A 21,515-nucleotide genomic window follows, 5' to 3' on the forward strand; every position below is an offset into this window, starting at 1 on the left:
ATGGAGAAGCCTATAGCCTCTAACAAAAAACTGCTCAAACTAATAAGTGAATTTGGCAAAACAGCGGGATACAAAGTCAACATCTAGAAATCGAAGGCATTTTTTATACCAACAATGAAACAGAAGAAGCAGAAATCAGGGAAAAAATCCCATTTCATATAGCAAAAACAAAAATAAAATATCTGGGAATAAACCTAACCAAGGAGGTAAAAGACCTGTACGCAGAAAACTATACAACACCGAAGGAAGAAATCAAGGAAGACACGAACAAATAAAAATGTATCATCTCATAATAGGCCCCTGAATTTTCAAATTTACAAGAGAAAATACATTTATATCTTAAATTTCTAGGAAAGGCACAGGCTTTATGTAAAAAAAAAAAGCAGCAAAATTTTAAACCCACCAACTTACTGTAAAGCCATTACTTTTATTAGAAACAAACAATGCTTTTCAAGATGTTGTCAATAGGTCATAGTATAGATGTACATTTCATGAAGTGTACTTCTCCCTATAATTATATTCTGGTAGGAGGTGGAATATCTCTTGGTAATGGGATGCAGAAGTATTTGATCAACTGTGTAAGCTGGTATCCTTGCACACAAACTATGCATTTCCTCCCCAAAGTATCATATTCAGAGAGCCGAAGATCACAGATACTAGTCACAGAGCCAAAATAACACATCACTTCTTGAGAATTACAGGGTGCAAGTTCCTGGACAATATTGTGACCAGCAGCTATTTTAATATCCATAAGAGCTTCAGCCCAGGCTGAAGTTCTCACCAGCCCCAAGAAAATGGCAACAAGAATAACAACAACATCAATATGGGAAGTTTTTGATTACCCCCATACAGGTTTATGTAATCAACAGGGAGCAGAAGAGCAGCAATGGTGTAGCAGGGTCTCCCACCGGGGGCCCAGGATGGCTATGAGTGCGGCCCAACCCAAAATCATACATTTACTTAAAACATGAGGTTTTCTTGTGATTACCTGTCACAATATATTTAAGGTGTGTCCCAAAACAGATCTTCTTCTTCCAGTGTGGCTCAGAGTCTCCAAAAGCCTGGACACCCCTGTTGGGAGATAACACAGGATTGTGCAGAAGGGTAGTAATCTCCAGTAAGGACATGCTCCAAACTATACCACAGGCATTTACACTGGGAAGTACCTGAAACGATACCTGATTCAACCTGAATGGATGACCAAAAAAGTAAGTGTAACTGTTTTATTGGCAAGTTCTTTTTAGTCAAACATCTCACTAGAACTTCTATTTTGCCCTGAAAACCTCCACAGGTGGCAAAGGCAAAGACAGAAGCAGTCCTCTAGAGGACCTTGATGAAGCTGAGTGGCTACTTGAGTGGATTAAGGTTGAGCTGGAAGGAGAATGACTTCTGAGGGAAGAAGAAAGTGACAACCAGGACTGTGGGGCAGAGGAGGAGGGAGACTGAGGAGAAAGAGCAGTCCCTTCCAGCAGGCAGATAGGCACGGCAAGAGGGGCAACTCCGGGAGGCAGCCCAGGAGGCTGCCAGGTGGAGTGGCCTCTTTTTTTCTAAATGAAAGTTTTTATTGATCCTTCCGTATTGTAGTGTTTGGAGTTGGTACACTGTTGTTTAGCTATAGGCTGCTGTGCCATAAGAATCTACTCTGAGACTTGATGGAGAAAGTTACAAACCACCCAGAGATCAGAGATTTGGTGCTTGCTATGGTAACCAGTGATCCTGTGGATTTGTTCTCCCAGAGACAGTGGGTGAGAATGTTTCACCTACAATATCTGTCAGGGAGGAACAGTATCTGCAGATTTTGGGGGCCAAGGAGAGGTGCTCTGGCAAACATTCCAGCGGGCCATCCCAAGACAGGCCCAACTTTCTCCTACACTTTCCACAGTGGAGGCTAAAAACAACAATGGATTTTTGCTTTGTCAATGTCCTTTGCTGCTGAGATGAAGGGGAAGTCTTCTGGGGAAGCTCCTGAGATGTTTTCTTTTGTAACAGAAGGAGAGAGGAACACACAGAAAGGTCTATTCTGCACCTTCACTTTCTTTCTGAGAATACAGTCACGTGAGGACTTGCTATCTGAATCTGTAGTAGCTGTCTTGTGACTACAAGAAAGCAGGAGAATGGCAGAAACACAAATCCAGGGCCCAACATCTGGAACTACCCACTCCAGATGTCTTGTAGGGTAAACAAAACTGTTTTTAAGATTTCAGTCACTGCCAGTTGAGTTTTCAGTTACCTGTGACTGAATGTGTGCTGATTGATCTAGTCTCAGACTTCTTTGAAAGAAGTATTTCAATAATCATTCTTACATGAGTGTCTCTAGTTACTTTTGTTACTTATATACATGCATCAAAAATTAAAAAAAATTAAATATATCTTCACAGTGATCACATAAAATATCAGAAAGTAAATAAAATGATTAGATTTTGAGCTCTATTTCCATAAAGTTTTATGATTACTAGTTAAGAAACATATCATCTATTCCAAATCACTAGATCAGTTGAAAATGCTAATAAAACATCCAGTCTTATGCATGAGATCCAATAGACTATGCCTTGAGATAGTTTTGAGATATGTTTCCAGCCTTGTAGATAGTGGAGGTAGCCAAAGCCCAGCAGCAGGACTTAGTCCCTGGTACTGGAAGAGGACCTTCTATTTAACCTAACTGCCACTAAATCCCTCTACCATTTGCCCCATGGGAGGAGACAGGGCTCAATAGGTACCAAAAAAAATGGTATAATGTGTTCCTTCCAAGCATCTCTAGAGACTGGTCTCATCTCTGGGACACTGACTTCCTAATCCCTAATATTCATTTGGCGTCATCCAGTGTGATACACTAATTCTACATACAACAATCTGAGGTCCAGAACTGTGAGGATGATTTGCTAAGTTCACTTTGCTACTTACTGACAGAGTAAGCGTGGGGAGTCAAATTCAGGTCTTCTGCTATCTGTCAATACCTCATTTACTGAACTTTTCTTTCCAAATGTGCAAGAACAAAGTGATCTCCTCTTTTGTCTTACTCCTTACAAAATATCTAATCCAGAGCTGTCATGACCATGTCTAACAGGTGTTCAAAAAGTTTTTTGTGTTATTTTTTTGAAGAAATGAGGGAAGGAAGGAAGGGAAGAAAGAAGGGAAAGAGTAAGGATCGTAGTGCAAAAATGGGAGACTTGCCTTGTGGCAGCTAAAATCAGGCTTGGGAATCCAAATTTGTTAGAGATTTTTTAGTCCCAAATTATCACACTGAAATGAAGCATTCTATTGCCACACTATGATTCTTGTATATCACAGACACTTGACACTTACTTCATTGACTCTTTATGGGGTCAAAGCTATTACAAACATACATATCTAAACTGCTTTTGAACAGTCATTGGAAGTTAAGTTTTCTAAAAATATTGTTAATGGGAGGAGATAAAGAATCTTACATTTCTCAGAAATACAAAAGAAAAGAAAATGCTATCAATAATCATTCATACATGAGTTAATTAATTAATTCAACAAACATTATAGAGTATCTACTGCCTACAAGTGAATGATTAGCATTGTAAGGGACTCAAAGGTGAACCAGACACAATATCTCAAAGAGAATAATAGATAAGACTTGGATGTCTATATCTAACAAATAATTGTATCACAAAACTATATAGAGCCATAGATGATAGATAGATAGATAGATAGATAGATAGATAGATAGTTATAGATACACACGTGTACTTGTGAGATCCCAGGAGAGGGCAAGTTAATGGATTTAGCATTGAGCCTTGGAAGTTGAGTGTCTCTAGCTCAGTGGATCTTCCCTCACCCACCCCTGAGATTTTGATGGTGCTTACTAGGCTTATATTGCCAGCCCATTTTGACTTGGTAGAGGTTCTTTGTTAGCAAATCAAAGACTCTGACCCAGCCTAGAGATCTGGGGTTTGTAGGAAGGCGAGAGATGAGAATTGTCAGGAAAAGCTTCCCTGAGAATGTGAAATTTGAGGTGACAAGAGGAAGATGAGCAGGAGATAACCAGGTAAAAGGAGAATGAAGAACATTCAACTCAGAGGAAATATCATAAGGAAAAATACCACATCTGATGTATTAAAAACTAGGCAGCAGGACTGAGAGCAGAAAGGGAAAGGAATCTAGGGTAAGACAAATCTGGGGAGGTGGGCAGTATCCTCAGAAGACACGCAAACAATATTGGTCTTCATCAGAAAAGAGGTGGAAAGCCGACTGAGGTATTTTATTTAGGTGGAGTTTTATGTGCATTTTAAAATGCTTGTTAGTGTGAGTTAAGACTGAAAATATTTATTTAACCTCCTTTGCTGTTCATCATCAGCAAACACTTAAGGAGCACGGACAGTGATCTGGTTGGTTTCTGATCTGGGCTGGATGGAAGTCCAGTCTGTGTTTGTATAATGACAGACTTGATATGTGCTGGCTTGTGGCATCAATGCTTTATCAGGAAAAATGGAAAGTTATTCTGGGCTAAGAGGGTAGAGAGATCGGTTTATGGAAAAGAGAGACTCCTTGTGCAGATATTCCATAAACTACAGATCCAGAGCCAGAAGGGGAGAGTGAAGCATGAGTAATGAAATCACACATCCAAAAGCCTGGGTGGAGCCAAACATTTTGACAGTTTCTTTTTAAGGAAAAGTTTACCTTGTGTTTAATACTTTAAAGATAAGTGCTTTGAAGAAAGAGCAAGATAGCTAGCACACTCAGTGAGATAGGTGAACTTTCAAAATTGGGTCCATTTAAATAGCATGCCCTAGAGTGTTCCATCAGACAAGGAGGATCACAATGGCTTCCACTGTATTTGAGGGGCACCTTAATTTCCAACAATTTACTTGTTCCTTGATATCTCATGGTTAGGGACTGAGCTGAAGATTTTACTTTGGACAAAAAACCCAAACCCACATTCTAACTAAGAAAACTCCCACCCTGGTATGTGTAGCTCAGTGGATTGAGTGTGGGCCTGCGAATCAGAGGATCGCAGTTCAATTCCCAGTCAGGGCACATGCTTGGGTTGCAGGCCAGTTCCTGGCAGGGGACACACAATACATTGTATGTCCCCAGCAGAGGCAACCATACATAGATATTTCTCTCCCTCTCTCCTTCCCTTCCCCTCTAAATATAAATAAATAAAATCTTTAAAAAAACCCTCCCAATGTGGTGGAATTGTCAGAAAAGCCATAATCATGCCCCATTCACTTCCCAACACATTAAGCTTCATCCCTGCCTTTTCTCCACACTCATTTCTAAATAACTGCTGATGCTGAGGTGGAAAGAATGGTTTGGTCTCTTTGCTAAAACTATCCCAATTTTAGCACTGAAAGACCTGCATGCAAGGCAACCCCCTACCCCCGCAGTCTTAAAACCCAAAAAGGCCAGCATTTGTGCTGCCTGTCACATACCGAACCCAATAAGCAGAGACAGGGATTGAATTTTTATGGTGCTTTATTCAAATGGCTGGTGACCTTAGAAGACGGTGGGTTCATACCCTAACAGACTGTCTTAAATTTTATTTTAAAGTGGCCCTTTTTATAAGGAGAACAAAGTGTAGGTAAAGGATTTGGAATTCAGGGAAAAGTTAACTGGATTTTAAAAACTGCAGCATTCACACCTTGGGCAGTGGCATTTAATTGTGCCCCAGGCAGTCTCTAGCTGTGTCCTGGGCAGTGGTCATCTCAATCTGGAGTACAATGGGTCAGATACCATCTTGAATTGCTTGTAGTTTTCCTGAGGCACAGAGGTGGGACTGTTTATGATCTCCTGGAGTCAGGGTGAGTCATGCCTTCAGTTCCTGGAATAATAGCTTTTACATGCATTGATTACTAAACTTATTAGCTATTACTTAAACTAAAATTTTTCAACCTTGAGTCCCCTATCAGTCTTAGGCAAACTGACTTGTTTGGTCATACTACCAAGGTGACTGGCACTTTCTGATAAACACATAAAGTGAACTGTTTGCATCCCTCACCCTTGACCTCTTAGCAGGTGTGGATATCCTGTGCTTCCAGAACATGCTTCACTCCCCTGGCTTGCTTTCCCCCTCCCTCTCTTGTTTCTTCTTCCTCTTCTAACCAAAGTTTACTGTTTCTCATGATTCTGTCCTTAGCTTTCTGTTTTCTCTCTCTCCACCTTCATCCTTAATGTGTTCTCAAATTCATGTCTTCTTGAAACCTCAGAATGTGACTTTATATTTAGAACTGGGGTCTTGATAGAAGTAATAAGTTAGGATGAAGTTGTACTGGATTAAGGTGTTCCCTAAATCCAATAGGACAGGTGACCTTATGAGAAAAGGAGAGGACACACAAAGATAGACAGAAACAGAGGGAAGAAGGCCATGTGACCACAGAGGCTAAGAGTGGAGTGACATAACTCCAAGCCAAGAAACTCCGACAATTGCCAGCAACTATTGGAAAGCGAGAAGAGGCAAGGAAGCATTCTTTTTTAGAGCCTTCAAAGGGAGTATGTCCCTAATGACAACTTGATTTTGGATTTCTAGCCTCCTGAACTGTGAGAGAACACATTTCTGTTGTTTTACACACCCCCAAGTTTGTGCTAATTTGTTACTATAGCTCTAGGAAATCAATACACTACCTACTTAAGTAATTTTATTTAATCCTCATGGTTTCAGTTCCATCTACCTGTGACATCTAGTTCTTAAGACCTGGCCTGGAGCTGTCTTCTAAGTTGTAGATCTGTGTTTCCAAACACCTGCTAAAGCAGCAGGAACAGTGGGTCTCAGTGTCCTACATGTACTGTCTGTATATCTTCTACTCTGAATTTATCCCTTCCACACACCTGCTCTCCCCTCAATAATTTTTTATCTAGGTTAGTGGCATCATCAAACAACTTCCTCCCCAAACTCAAATCTTGATTATTTCTCCTCCTCCTCCTTCTACATTTATCTGCCCATTAAAACCTCAACAAGTCTCCCTTAGAAAACTCTCTGCAAAATATTGGGTGAAGCAGAGGGTGTGTCTGGCTAGGTAGAGCCAAGTGCTCTTGAGAGGTTGGTTTCAGACCGGGGCACTGGGAAGGTGGGGAGAGATCCAGCCCAGAGCCAGTCTGAGTGATAGATTTGCATGAATTTCTGAGGGTATACCCTACATATGACTGGTTTCACCAGCCTATCATTACAGAAAAAATTCATACTTCCCTTTTATAATCCAAATTATTATGGCAGGAGATCTCATACTGCTTGTCTGCAAGACACGGGTCTTTCTCAAAGTGTCTTTGTGTTATTTCCAGAAGTCCCTAGAGGGATGTCTCATCTATATCCAAATCAAACTGGCACCTGCTGGCATCAGAATGTGCATTTATCAGGGCCATTGTGGCCATGTGTGCTCAGAGGCCATTACAATTTAGCTTATGCAAGAGAAGAGAATAATTGGCTCCCATTTTTAAGAGAGATGCTGAGGATTTTCATGTGATTGAAGTAACAATGGAGGGGACAGGGCCTCAATGACCAGAACCAGTGCTTGGTGCCTCCACAGCACTTTTGTCTTTCTGTCTTTCATTTCTGCTGTCTTTGCTCTTCTTTCTGTACTGGCTTTCTTTTCTCTCCTTAATCACATGGCATAGAACATGTCTACCTAAATCAATCCCAGAGGGAACTCAAATGAACTCTGTATGGGTCTCACACCCATGCCTAGGGATATCATTGTGTCCAGGGTAAGAGGGCCCTATGACTAGCTAGAACAGGTTCATGTGTCCATTTCTGCAGCTAGGAGACAAAGTCTGTTACTAGGAGAAAGTGAGTGCCAGCCAAAATCAGTGGTTACCACCAGCCCTTACACATGTGTCTTTCTTTGTTCTCTCCTGTGTACATTCCCACTGCCTCCAAAGTTACATGATAAAGTCTTGGCACTGCTACAGTCAACAGGAGATAGCACAGGGGTACTGGTTAAGGCCCAAGTGGAAATGTGCAGAACCAAGGAGGTAAGAAGGGCATTATTTCCTGTGAAAACGCAAAATCTAATGCCTAAAGACCCCTAGTGAACTCAGCAATTATATCTGCCACAGAATATGAGAGGAAGTAAGATGAAGTAAGATAGTGATCTCATCCAGGGTGTGATGAGAAGGTGAAAGTTATTAGAATCAGTAAGGTCAAGGACTATGTGCTAAAGCTGGCCTTACGAACTGCTGTTCAGTTAGTGCCAAGTGAAATAGAGAGTTGGGAACTCAGAGATCAAACCCAAAGGTGAGTCTTATTGGCCAGGATGTCTTTTAAAAGGTGAGTGTGTCCTTACAGGGCCGAATAGTCCAAGTGAATAAGGCAATTGGCTCTAAACAGATTCAAGATTCTGTAACTTTAGAAGCCCCAACTCCTTATGTCCTTCACAAAGCAGCAAGTCATGGGGGCTCCCCTGGAATCCCATTGCAAGTGTTTACATTCTGCATTCAGGCCCCATTGCCACTTTTTATCAGCAACAACAGGGCAGCACAATGACCCACTGGATTAGGGAACTACAGAAGCCAAGTGGGTGAAAGTGGAGGTGTGAGCAGCACTGCTTGCTCCTGGAGTGGGAGCCCTGGGACCACACTTTGGCCTGGGTCAGTTGGCACAGAATGTGAGGCCGGAGGTTCTGCATAGCTCATCTGGGCCAGCAAGGCTGAGATTGTGGCCCAGCCTTTGCCTGAACCTTGACTGCAGCATGTCAATGGAGCCAAAGTTAGCAGCCAAGGCTGTTTAAAGGGGCCATTTAGACTTACACTCACTTGTGGCATGAAATACAAATGACTGTATTTGCTGAGAATTGCTTGGGGAATAGAAGTTTGTGGTTTGACAGAGAATAATTAACATATCATCTACACAAAACCCAAAGATGGACTCTGTAGCATCACTGTGATTACTCCCAGGAAATGCACTGTAATTGTGTTGTCCCATGCAAATGCACTGAGACAAGTGTTTATGTGTCTGTATGAATGTCAAGGCAGATTAAGAAGTGCTTATGCCAGAGGCAGCTTCCCTGACCAGCATGAAGAGGCAAGAGGTGAGAGAAACTAGAAGGGGTTGGTTAAGTAAGTAATTCCTCAGCTATACAACAGAATATACAACAGAATATGATGAACAATTAGAAATTATATCAGAGATCTTATAACAACATGGAAAATTTCCACAAAATAATGTAAAAAGAGCAGAATATAAAAACTGAGGAAACATTGTAATTTTAGGACCCTCAAATGTTTATTACTTTGTCAGCTTTTTTGGTATTTCCAAAATTTCTCTTTGAAACTGGGTTACTTGTATAAGAAGAAAATTTCAATTGCATTATTTGAAAAAGACCACACCTAAAGGTCAGAAGGATATTTTTCAAGCTAAGAGATTTCTTTTTAAATATTCTTATCCTTTCCTCCCCATTCCCTGGCACTGAGTCCTTCCCAGGAATATGTCAAGTCAGGAAATCCTTTCTCCTTTTTTTGTCCTGGGCAGAAAGTCCCGGGGTCTAATCCCATATGTGACACTCTCATATGTGTCTCTCACATATGAGAGACACACACAGTAAAATCCCACACATACACACACAGTAGAGAGAGAGTCATCTCAATGGGAACTTGAAAAATAAACTCTTTATCTTAATGGTGTTCTATAAAAACTGATTATAAAAGAAATATGTGAATTATAACAAAAGCAACAGCACAGTGGCTGGCCATCTGTTATGAATGTTGTAGAGGAGATTTCTGGAAGGAAATTGAGCTAAATTATCTCTAAGAACTCCTCTGAATTCCAAATTCTGTGAAATAGATGTGAGTTATAATAACAGGAAGTATGGGATTGGTGAGAAAATAATCTTCTAAATGGTTGAGATGTGACATATATTTTCCTTCAACATACACTCTGTGCCACTCTGTGGCACCACTGCCAGCCTCACATTGGTAAACTGGCATTTTTATTATGTTCAAAAAAATTCACCCTGTTTGTAGTTTCTTTCTCCCTGAAGAAAGCCTGGTATCTCCATATCTATGTCTCTCTCTCTCTCTTTCTCTCTCTCTCACTGTCCCTTGAACAGTTCTGATGGTGACCCCTCCCTTCCCTCTGCCAGCCTGCACAGCCTGAATTGTGGTGAAGCTTCAGCTTAACCACCAGATGCTCAAACGACAGCATCTTCTCTGAAAGGGGCTCAATGTTCCTCCGTCTCTTTCTTCTCTTCCTTCCCAGCAGAGGCGTCAAATCCCATGCAGCCGGGGCAGCTTCTCAGTGAGAAAAGGAAATGGAAGAGAGTGAGCTCTGGCAGGGTAGTGCCTCACATCATACTGTGTGTCCATTTTAGGCCAAATATGTTCATGTATAGTATGTGTGGGTTTTAGGAGTTATTAATCTGAGCTAAACAAGATTTATTTTTTCCTGTCATGTTTGTGAGAAAGGAAGGAAAAAGAGTGAACTGATATTGACTGAAAGCTGAGAGGCACATTTCACCTCACATCACTCTTAAGAATTTCATTTACAGAACAAGGATGGTGACTCTCAAATATCTTGCCCAGGATTACCAAGCAATAAGTGGCAAAGCAAGGGTTAGAACCAGATTTGTCCATTTCTTACCACTTATTTAGCCTATTGGAAAATATAAGATTTAAAATTTTTCTTTCAAAGTGTCAAATCACCTGAAAAAAGTGATGAGTGGATGGATACAAAGGTTATACTTATACCACAACATGATTTCAGTTTAAATTTCAAGTTACATGTCATTAAAATGCATAACTTAGAATATGATCATATTTCTATATTAGGAAGGTAGTCACACTCAGTAATGCTTACAAATGAACATAAATGAGCCATTTAATTTAAACAACATAATTCAAACATTTACTTTGTTTAAAGCTCATAAAATGCCATTTTATTAAATCATGTATTTATTTATGTAAGATGACTATCATATCAAAGCTTTTTTACTGTTATAGCAGTTAGAATGGTATAATGTATTATTATCAAATTATAAACATAATGAAAAATACTTTTTAGAATACAGTACATTTGGCTACATTTTTACTCATTTCATAAATACTAGTGAAGCCTCCATTAAGTTCTAGGCATCTGGGAAACAACAGATACCCTTCACCGAGCAATTGAAGGGAGACAGAAATTATAGGAGGCTGGATAACATCCCCCCAGTGGTATCAGGTCTTAATCCCTGGAAGTTGTAAATGTCACCTTACCATTCACCCCCAAGAGAGAGGGCTTTGTAGATGTGATTAGGTTAAGAGTCTTGACATGGGAATATTATTCTTCTAAAAGGGAAGCAGAGGGATATTTTGACCCAGTCACACTGAGAAGAAGGTAATGAGAAGATGAAGCAGAGAGAGGTTGACCTTGAAGATTGAAGTGAAACAGCTCTGAAGGCATTACCAGAGAGGGGCCCATATGGTGTTGTTCCCGGTTCTTACATAACTTAAAGGAAAACTTTCACAGTGTCCAGAGCCCTTGATGTCAGCAAATGAAGAAAGAAAATGTCCTCAAATTCCTTGCAGCAGAAACCCACTTAGGTGGCACCAACTTTGACTTCCAAATGGAGCCGTATGTCTACAAAGGGAAAAGTGATGGCGTGTACCTCATAAGTCTCATAAGAGGTACCTCATAAGAGGACCTGGGGGAAGCTTCTGCTAGCAGCTTGCACCATTGCTGCCCTTGAAAACCCCGCCAATGTCAGTGTCTCGTGTCCAGTAACACTGGCCAGTGAGCTGTGCTGAAGTGCTGCTGCCCCAGAGCCACTCCTACTGCTGGTCACTTTACTCATGGAACCGTCCCTAAGCAGATCCAGGCAGCCTTCCAGGCACTGAGGCTCCTGGCAGTCACTGATCCCAGGGCTGACCATCAGCCTGCCTACCATCATCGCTCTGCTCCATGCAACCAACTCTCCTCTATGCTCTGTGGACATTGCCATCCTCACGCCACAACAAGGAGTTCATTCAGTGGGTCTGATGTGGTGGGTGCTGGCCTGGGAAGTCTGAATGGTACCATCTCCCATGGTCACTCATGGGAGGTCACGCCTGATCTCTGCTTCTACAGAGATCCTGACGAGGCTGAAAAGGAAGAGCAGGCTGCTGCTGAGGAGGCTGTGATCAAGGAGGCATTTCAGGGTGGATGGACCGCTCCAGCTGCTGAGTTCACTGCTACTGAACCCAGGTGGCAGACTGGTCAGAGGCGTGAGGGTGGCCTCTGTGCCTGGCCACCAGCTTTCTACTGAAGACTGGATCTCCAGCTGCCACTGAAACTGGGCTGCATCTTCACTGCTCTGGCCACTGAGTGGGTAGGAACAACCACCAAGTGGTCTCAAGTGTTCTTTCCCCAATTCTTAAACAGAAAATGGGAACAAGGTTGATGAGAAATAAACAGTTTCTAAAAGTTAAGGAAAAAAGAAGAAGTGATATAGCCATAAGCCTAAGAATGCCAGCAATCACCAGAAGGTAGAAGAGGCAGGAAAAGATTCTGTACAGACTCTGGAGGGAGTGTGACACCTTGAATTTGACCCAGTGATGCCAATTTTGGAGTCTGAGACTGCATAACTGTGAGAGAAGAAATTTCTTTCATTTGAAGTCACAAGTGTGTGGTAATTTGTTTTAGCAGTAATAGAAAACTAATATATACATACACAAACATTCTTACATCAGTGGTGGTTGATAAAACTGGGAGGTGTGGTCACTATATTGAGGGGCCACTATAAAAGACACAGTTCAGGCAGACCTGTCTGCAAGTGAACATTTCAGTGGGGCCTGTGAATGTAGAGCAGGAGCAACACAGACAGGGACTACTGGCTGGCATTCAGTGGCTTGCATGTAGGCAGCAGGGCCACATGCGTAGGGGGGAAAAATGAAAAGCCAGAGATTGAAGCAAGGCAGACCAGGGCCAAGGGCCATGAGATGTTGTCAACAAACCTTCATATAAGGTTTGTTGGTCAGAGTAAGGCAAATGGATTTTAGCAGGAAAAAATGTGATCTGCTTTACAGTATGTAGTGATCTCCATGTAAAGCATGGATTATAAGGCATGAGGGGGAAAGAGGAAAAGCAGTGGGAAGGCTAGGGTAGGACTACAGCTACTCAGAGCAGAGATGCTCGTGGCTCTATCTTGTTTCAGACACCTGCTCCTCTTCTGGGCACCCCTACTTCAATGGTATGACCACTGTCCCCTAAATCCCTACGGCAATCAGTTGGGTGATCCTCTCCATGTTTCCTTCTCCTGATCCTTCTCCACCCCTTGCCATCACATAACAACAGGTGGCCCCTGATTCCATGACATCGAAACCCACCTTTGTCTTTCTAGTGCCATCCTACTTTTGCTCTGGCCCTCATTGTGTTTTGCCTGGATAGAGAGATTAGAGCTTTTGCCTGGGTCTTTCAGTTATTAGCTATCTGACCCTGGACAAGTTACTTAACTTCTGTTCCTTAGTTTCATTATCTGCAAAATGGTAAAAACAATAGTGTCCCCTCCTAGTAATGTGATAACAGATACAAAGTGTTTAAAACTGTGAATGTCATCATAAATCTTCCCTGATATCATTTTCTTCATCACCACTATCACCATCATCACCATCATTCCTAACTGGTACTCCACTAGCTTGTCCTACACAGCTTTATAGGATTAATCTTCCTAAAATGCTGCTTTGATCAGATTACTCTCCTCTAACTCCTTCAGTAACTGCAGGAAGTTTGAACTCTACAGCCTGGTTTTCAGCCCCTGTACTTTTCCAGTCTTCCCACCTCCCTAATTATTTCCTACCCGACAGCCAATGGGACCCTTCTGAACCACACTGGATTTGCTTTTCACCTCCAGTGCCTTGCACTTTCCTGCCTTCACCAGCCTCCCTCTTGAGCTGCCTCCAGGGCCCAGCTGCTGGTGCTTGCCTACAGCTGAGCTTGCCTGTCTTTCAAAGCTTCAGAGTTTTCCCAGGACCTCCACTGAGACCTTACCACTCTTTCCCCTAAATAATCTCATGTACCAATGTATCTATATTAGGGTGAACTAACTACCTGTTTTTAACAGAAAACCTGGATCAAAACAAATTAATGTGAGGCAGTGCACAGGCTTGGAGAAAGCCAACAGCAAGAAACTCCTGGTGGCCTTGTAAAGGCAGCAGGGCCTGGGAGGGGTAGGGCAGTGAGGCAAGGCCCAAAGCAGGCAAATTGGAAACCTACCCTTTTCCCTACTTAGGATTCTAGGATCAGGCTTTGTGGTACCTGAGGAAAATCTATACTTGTCTTGCAAGTAGTAACTTCATAGATGACCGGGGTCAGTCGCCCCACAGCTTTCCCTCAGTTACAATCAGAAGTCCTCAGCCCACATGCAGCTAGGAAGTATGAAGCATGCAGCTAGGAAGACTGAGCAGGAAGCATGATTGCGTGGGCAGACAGAGGTCTACCTTACAGGATTCGAGAAGAAACCATTTAGGAGGGCAGGATATTTTCCCAGTGTGGCTGTGGGGTCCTGGCACTAAGATCTGGGGTGATAGCTAGAGGGTGGGTGACTAGAGGAAAGAGATGTAATGCCAAAGCTGAGGGTATGTGAGAGGACAACTGCCTTATGCAGGTCCAAGCCTGGAAGGTTTGGGAGTAGGAAATGTTTACCTAGAATTCCAACTCTAATCATTCCTGCATTGTTGGAAATACTTTTTGGATGTTATGTGTTGCAGTTCTTCATCTTGCCTTATTTCTGGGAACAGCCTCACCTGCCTCTCCCACCCAATATGCATACACGTTTACATGGAGGGAAGGGGATTTCTACTCCAAGATCAGAAAGAAGTATTGGAATGCATATTGTGGTCCCCTTTCTCACCCTCTCTTCACTCTTCCCAAAGGAGGAAGAATTGACCTGACTGATAAGTCCAGAGAAAAAGAAATCCCTGGGATCTTACCCCGCATAAAATGAGTAAGGGTGCTTGGCCTTAAACTTGGAGAACAGACTCAGGCTGTCTCTTGCTCTCATGGTCCATCTGTGCCCACGTTGATGTGTTCCCAGGCTCTGTGAGACGGGGTTGCAGGGGAGGCCTTCTACTGGGAGACCCTGCCAGGTGTCAGCCCTCTTCGTGCTTCTCCTCCATCTGTGACTCAATGAGGAGGTCAGCATGGACTTCACTGAGGGCCTCATAACTTTAATTCTGGGAGAGGTAGTAAAAAGGCATATAGAGGAGTCTCCCTTTGTTTATGGGGGATATGCTCCAAGAGCCCCTGCAGATAGCTGAAACCACAGATAGTACTGAACTTTCAACTTTTCACTAAAATGAAGCACTTTACAACTTCTTTTTGGCATATCCAACTTGTCAACATCAATACTCCTGTGTCATGAGCTTCAGGGCCATTTTTTAAGTAAAATAAGGGTTACTTAAACACAAGCACTGAAATACTAAGTGACTAACATGAAGGAAGCAGATGCAACATGGATGTGCTGGATGAAAGGATGACTCATGCCCCAGCCAGGACAGACAGGGATGGCAAAAGTTCATCATGCTACTCAGAACAGTGCACAATTTAAAATTTATGAGTTGTGTATTTCTGGAAGTTTTCATTTCATATTTTTGAGCTGAGGTTGATGGCAGGTAGCTGAAAGCCTGGAAAGCAAAACCATAAATAAGGGAGGACCACTGTGTGTCCTCCATGAGTGACTGCAGCATGGGTCCTCTCTGGTCCTTACCTCTGCTGGTTCTAGTTCGGGCCTGAACAACACATGCAGTTGTCCCTCTCAATGGAGTATCTGTTAAATTGCTATTGAGAAAGGAAGCCACGTAAGAATAAAGAGCCAATGAGATTACGCCCCACATTTCTTCCACGTCACTGGGTCCCTCCTGTCACAACCTCTTAGGCACACAGCCATCATCCAGATGCCAGCTCTTTCCTGAGGATTAAGAACCAGGTATGTTAAATTGATGATCTGAGATTTTGCCTCGGAGCATTAACTTCAGTCAATTATTAAAGTTACTGCCAGTTTTGAAATAGTGTTTGCTTTAAATCTCTGATAATGTAAACCTCACACACAGGAAGAGTCCCTCAGCAGCCATTCCGGCTGCAGTGAGAAGCTGGAAAACTTGCTGAGAAGTTAAATGGTGGTAAAGATCAGGGTCTGTCATTTGACTAACACTACAATCATGTTAAACATCCAGGGAGGGGATAAAGAAGTTTGTTTCCGGGAGGTGTAGGTAGACACACTGTGCCTCCCCACAGAACCAAAAGAAGAACGACAACAAGTTTAAAAACAAACAAACAAAAACAACAAGAACTGACGGAGAATCGAACTATATGAAAGTTCAACAACCAAGGAGTTAAAGAAGAAACATTCATCCAGACTGGTAGGAGGGGCAGAGATAGGCTGCTGAGGTGGAGAGGACTTGTGGAGAGGTGGCGGCTGGTGGACAGTGTGGTCCCACATTTCTGTGTGGATAAAGTGGGAGAAACAACTGGGGAGCAAGACAGACTGCACGACCCAGGGTTCCAGTGTGGGAAATAAAGCCTCAAAACCTCTGACTGAATAAAATAGTGAGGATTGAGGCAGACAGAGAAACTGGGACTCAAATCAAAGTTTTGGAACAGAAAGAAGAAACATTCAACCAGAATAGAATGAAGAAACAAAAACTCAAAAAAATGAGGAGAGGCTTACAAACCTCCGGAACAACTTTAAATGTTCCAACATCAGAATCATAGGGATGCCAGAAGGAGAAAAGGAAGAAAAAGAAATTGAAAACTTATTTGGAAATATAATAAGGAGAACTTCCCCAATCTAGTAAAGGAAATAGACTACCAGGAAGTCCAGGCAGCTCAGAGAATCCTAATGCAGTTGCACCCAAAGAGGAACACACCAAGGTACATCATAATTACATTAGCCAAGATTAAAGATAAGGAGAGAATCTTAAAAACAGCAAAAGAAGACAGTCACCTACAAAGGAGTTCCCATTAGTCTATCAGCTGATTTCTCAAAAGAAACCCTGCAGGCAAGAAGGGGCTGGAAAGAAGTATTCCAAGTCATGAAAGGCAAGGACCTACATCCAAGATTACTCTATCCAGCAAAGCTATCATTTAGAATGGAAGGGCAGATAAAGTGCTTCTTAGATAAGGTGAAGTTAACAAAGTTCATCATCACCAAGCCCTTATTATACGAAATGTTAAAGGGGCTTATCTAAGAAAAAAAAGACCAAAAATATGAACAGTAAAATGACAACAAACTCACAGCTATTAACAACCAAGCCTAAAAAAAAAAACCACAAAAAAACCAAGCTAAGCAAACAACTAGAACAGAAACAGAATCTCAGAAGTGGAGATCACATGGAGGGTTATCAGCAAGGGAGTGGGATAAGGAGAGAGGGGGAAGAGGTACAGAGAATAAGGAGCATAAATGGTAGGTAGAAAATAGACAGAGGGAGGTTAAGAACAGTGTAAAAAATGTAGAAGCCAAAGAACTTACATGTATGGCCCATGGACATGAACTAAAGCGGGGAATGTGGGTGGGAGGGGGTTGGCAGGGTGGAGGGAAATAAAGGGGGGAAATGGGACAACTGTAATAGCATAATCAATAAAATATATTTAGAAAAATTTTTGTTTCATTCATGTTGAAGAAAGAGGTCACTGATTTGGGTTTCAAATTATGGCAAAATAGTGCAATTTATGCAAATCATAAATGAGATTATATAATGTTGTTATAAGTAAAACACACACACCAATCTAATCAGGCATTTCTACCTTGTTAATTCTTATCTTTGTTTGTATTTAATATACCATTAAGACCTAAACTCCTGAAATTTGTTCACTCAACCACCTTATACTACCAGGTACTGTGGTCTGTGTTGGCTCCAAGGAACCTTAGGAGCCTCCAGTCTCCTGAGTGAGATGGAGTCTCCTGAGTGAGATGACTCCAGTCTCCTGAGTCATCTGCAATGACCCTTTTTCCAAATAAGATCATATCTGAGGCATGGGAGTTAGGATTTCAACACATTTTTGAGGAGGTATCTGGTGGAGGGGGCAATTCAACCCATAACAGAGGAATCTTTAAAACTTGATATCCTCTTTTGAATAAGAGTGAAGCATTAAGGTTTAATGCTTACTCAGTGAGAAAACTCAAGGCATGAATATAACTTGGCTCATCTGGCCAAGGGGTGAGCACTTGACACAGGTTCCATTCAGGCATTAGTCCTGAGTGTTGGAGCAGCCCTATCAGGAACACTCAGAGTCACCAAGGTCTAACCTCTGGGGAGCATGAGCCTCTCTTCTCTCTCTTTATTCTCCAAGGTATCTTATTATGAATGCTGAAATGTACTCCTAGGCATTATCCAACCAGTTCTAACCAGGTGGCCTTGAAAATGTTCAATTTCAGAAGCTGCCAATTGTCTATGTATATTAAACAAAAGCCTTCTGTGAGCACACTTCTTTGGCAGGTGACTGTAAGAAAAAGAGATTTATTATGTGAACTAAAAAACCATCTGGTCACCATACAGGAAAACACCTCAGGCTTACCTACTAGTTTCTAGGTGAAGCCCACGTTTAGGCTCGGATTCGTAGAGCTTTCCTTGAGGGAGAACAATTCATGAAACCAGAAGAGAGAAATGCTCTTTGCAAACTCTGAATAACAGGCGATGGATTATTTTGATGACCTTCATTTTCCATAGCATCCAGAACGGTGCTGTCAAAATTCCTGAGTGAATACTCTAGTGGAAAGTACTCTTGGGGGTCTCACAGATGGCTAAGGTTGGCCTAGACTACACAGATTCCCACAGCGCAGGCAGATAAGATCTTTACTCCCCTTGGCTGCTCCTTGTCTCACTCCTAACCCAGCCTGGACCCCAAGCAGCAGAGCAGGTGGGTAGGGGGTAAAAGTGTTTACGATTTCCTTTCATCCAGGTTTCTGAACCAAAGTGTGGCCTGCGCTAGAGGGAGAAGAGAAGATTTAAACAGGAAGAATGAGAGATAACAGTTTTGGAGTTTTTAATGTCTGATCATAGAAAGATACATCACCACCTGGAAGAAACCAGACAAACTATTGCCTCTGCCCTGAATATTGTCCAGGGGCCAGGAAGAGTGAGATGGAAAGACAATGGTAAGTAAAATTAAGTTACTTTCCATTAGCACTCCACTGTGTCCAGCAGAAATACGTATCGTAACAAGAGGACTGTGATGAAACTAAGAAAACATTCTCTATTGAAGGGTCAGGTGTATCATAAAAAAAACAAAAAAAAAAAACATTGCTGTGAGGGAGAAATAGTAGTTCTAACTGGAGTTCATTTGACCACTGAGTTCTATCATGGAAGGAAAAGACTTAGCATCTTGAGCCTGTGAAGTGGGGATGGTAAAGAGGCTTTCTGTGGACACACTCCTTCCCTGTGTCCTTCTTTTCTCCGGCTCCCTGCTCTCCAGGTTGTCCCCGCATCATGTCCCCTTCCAAGTTTCCCAGTTCCTACACCCACCCTGATTCTACCTCAGAAAACTCCATCCCTCCCCAAAGGAGTTTCAACCCCTTGGTTTTTGTGTTGCAAACTTGAGTAGCCAGAGTTCCACCAGACCCTAAAGGAGATGCTCAGCTTAATCCTGTTGACACAAGAAAGAGAGGCTGGGTTCTTTGTCCTAAGAGTGAGTGAGAAGGTGGATCTTGGACATGCAGCTGGAGCATCACCTGGGAGTTTGCTGGGAAGGTAGATTCTTGGGTCTCACATAAACCTACTCAACCAAAATCTGCATTTTCACAAGACCCTGTGGGGGATTCACATGCACATTGGTATTTGAGAAGCTAAATTCAAAAAAGTGTTGAAATCTGGTTTAGCACAGACCTTGGACGGTGTCCATGACATTAGGAGAGGAGCAGCAGGCAGACGCCACTTCCTACAACCCGTATGCTGAGTGCGAGCTTATGCATTTAAACTAGTTTTGCCCCTCTGGGTCATTCCCTGACTCACAACTTCTTCCTCTCCTTTTTTTCCTCCCAGTTTCTAAGGTTTCTGTAATGCTGTGCCCTCATTTATCTTTGGAAAAGTTCATGGCTGTACCAGATGTGTAACCAAGTCCTTGGAAGGGCTAAAAGCCCAGAGTACCTCAGAGCAGCCTATCAAAATCTATTCTCTAGCAAGGTACTCAGACACCACTTGGTCAGCTGCCATCCTAGCTCAGGCCCTCAAAAGTGGCAGACTGTGAGAAGGTAAATTTTGGGCAGGGTTGGTACCCATGAAGCAGTAGAAATTTAAAATCTCTTTTTAAAAAGTGAATTATTATTTAAGACCTTTATTAACAGGTGCTTGCAGTTTGTTGATATTTTTGAAAAAAATCAAGTTATAAACTGTGGGGTGGAGCTCTGCCCACAGTGCGCCCCTTGCTGCCATGGATGAGAATTATTCTCATGGTTTTGCTTTCCAGGCTTTCAAGTCTACCAAGACATGATCTGCTTGGGGAGGAAAGGTGGCTGGTCTTTCAAAGGAGAAGGGCCAGGAGCCTTTTCCTCAGTGGGCTTTTATTGGGTTCAATTTGCATGAGAATAAAGGTAAGGCTCATCGATCATTGTCATGCAGTAACAATCAAACAATAGATAATGTACAAAGAACTATGAGAGCTTACTCTGAGTCAAGGTCAGTTAGCTAATGGGCTATAAACTTTGGGGAACGAACTCATTCTATGCTTGGACCTTTATCAGAAAACAAGAATTTCTTTGCAAAGCAGGTTTCACAGGATTTTATGCATTCTTTCTCAAGCCTGATCACCCCAGGAAACCTGCCCTTTCTAGCACAGGACTGCACCACCCTCCGACATTGTGTCAAGTTCAAGTAAGTCAGGAGAAGTAAGGTAGCCAAGAGATTAGGAGACTTCTCGAAGTCAGAATGAAGACTCAGGTTATGTCAAAGCTGAGGGGTAAGGGTCCCTCACCCGCTTTTTCTATAGCCCCCCAAGTCCTTCCCTTGGGCCCCTTCACGACTATGCCTGTCTTAGGTCATCCGTCCCTTAAGGGATGGATGATAACCAATCTTATCCATCATTGTTTAACCGGTCATCCACTTGGGACCAAGCAGGGTGAAGTAAAACGGGGCAGAGTGGTGCCCCTGCCAGGAAGATAAGCTTTGTCTCTTTAGTAACTTATGGTCCCAAGGTCTCTCACTCAGTCTTAGCCATGGGCGGGTCACAGTTTCTGAAACCAGGCAGGGTGGTTCCCAATAATAAACTTTTAGCCCTGGCTGGTGTAGCTCAGTGGATTGAGCGTGGGCCTGCGAATCAGAGGATCGCGGTTTGATTCCCAGTCAGGGCACATGCCTGGGTTGCAGGCCAGTTCCCTGCAGGCCAACTCCCAGCAGGGGACGCACGAAGGGCAACCATACATTGATGTTTCTCTCCCTCTCTCCTTCCCTTCCCCTGTAAAGATAAATAAATAAAATCTTAAAAAAAAAACTTTTATTACATATTAAAAATGAGGTTCTTAAAAGTCTCTACTTAATCAAATATAAAATAATTTTAAAACCTTTAAAGATGTGAAACAAAAAACAAGGCAAAAATAAGTTTGTCATTACCAAAAAGAAATGTCTAGAAATAATAAAATAATAAAAAAATAGGAAATACTCCATGCTGCATGGATAAT

At 42.4% G+C, this 21,515-nt stretch overlaps 1 pseudogene; it reads right to left on the reverse strand.

The window, feature by feature from the left end:
• Nucleotides 1-514: 514 nt before the first annotated feature.
• Nucleotides 515-11,819, reverse strand: LOC118996981 (synaptophysin-like protein 1; annotated as a pseudogene).
• Nucleotides 11,820-21,515: the final 9,696 nt, after the last annotated feature.

Source organism: Sturnira hondurensis, unplaced genomic scaffold, assembly GCF_014824575.4.
Source record: "Sturnira hondurensis isolate 20B ecotype Veracruz unplaced genomic scaffold, ASM1482457v3 Scaffold0001074, whole genome shotgun sequence".
Classification (NCBI taxonomy): Eukaryota; Metazoa; Chordata; class Mammalia; order Chiroptera; family Phyllostomidae; genus Sturnira; species Sturnira hondurensis.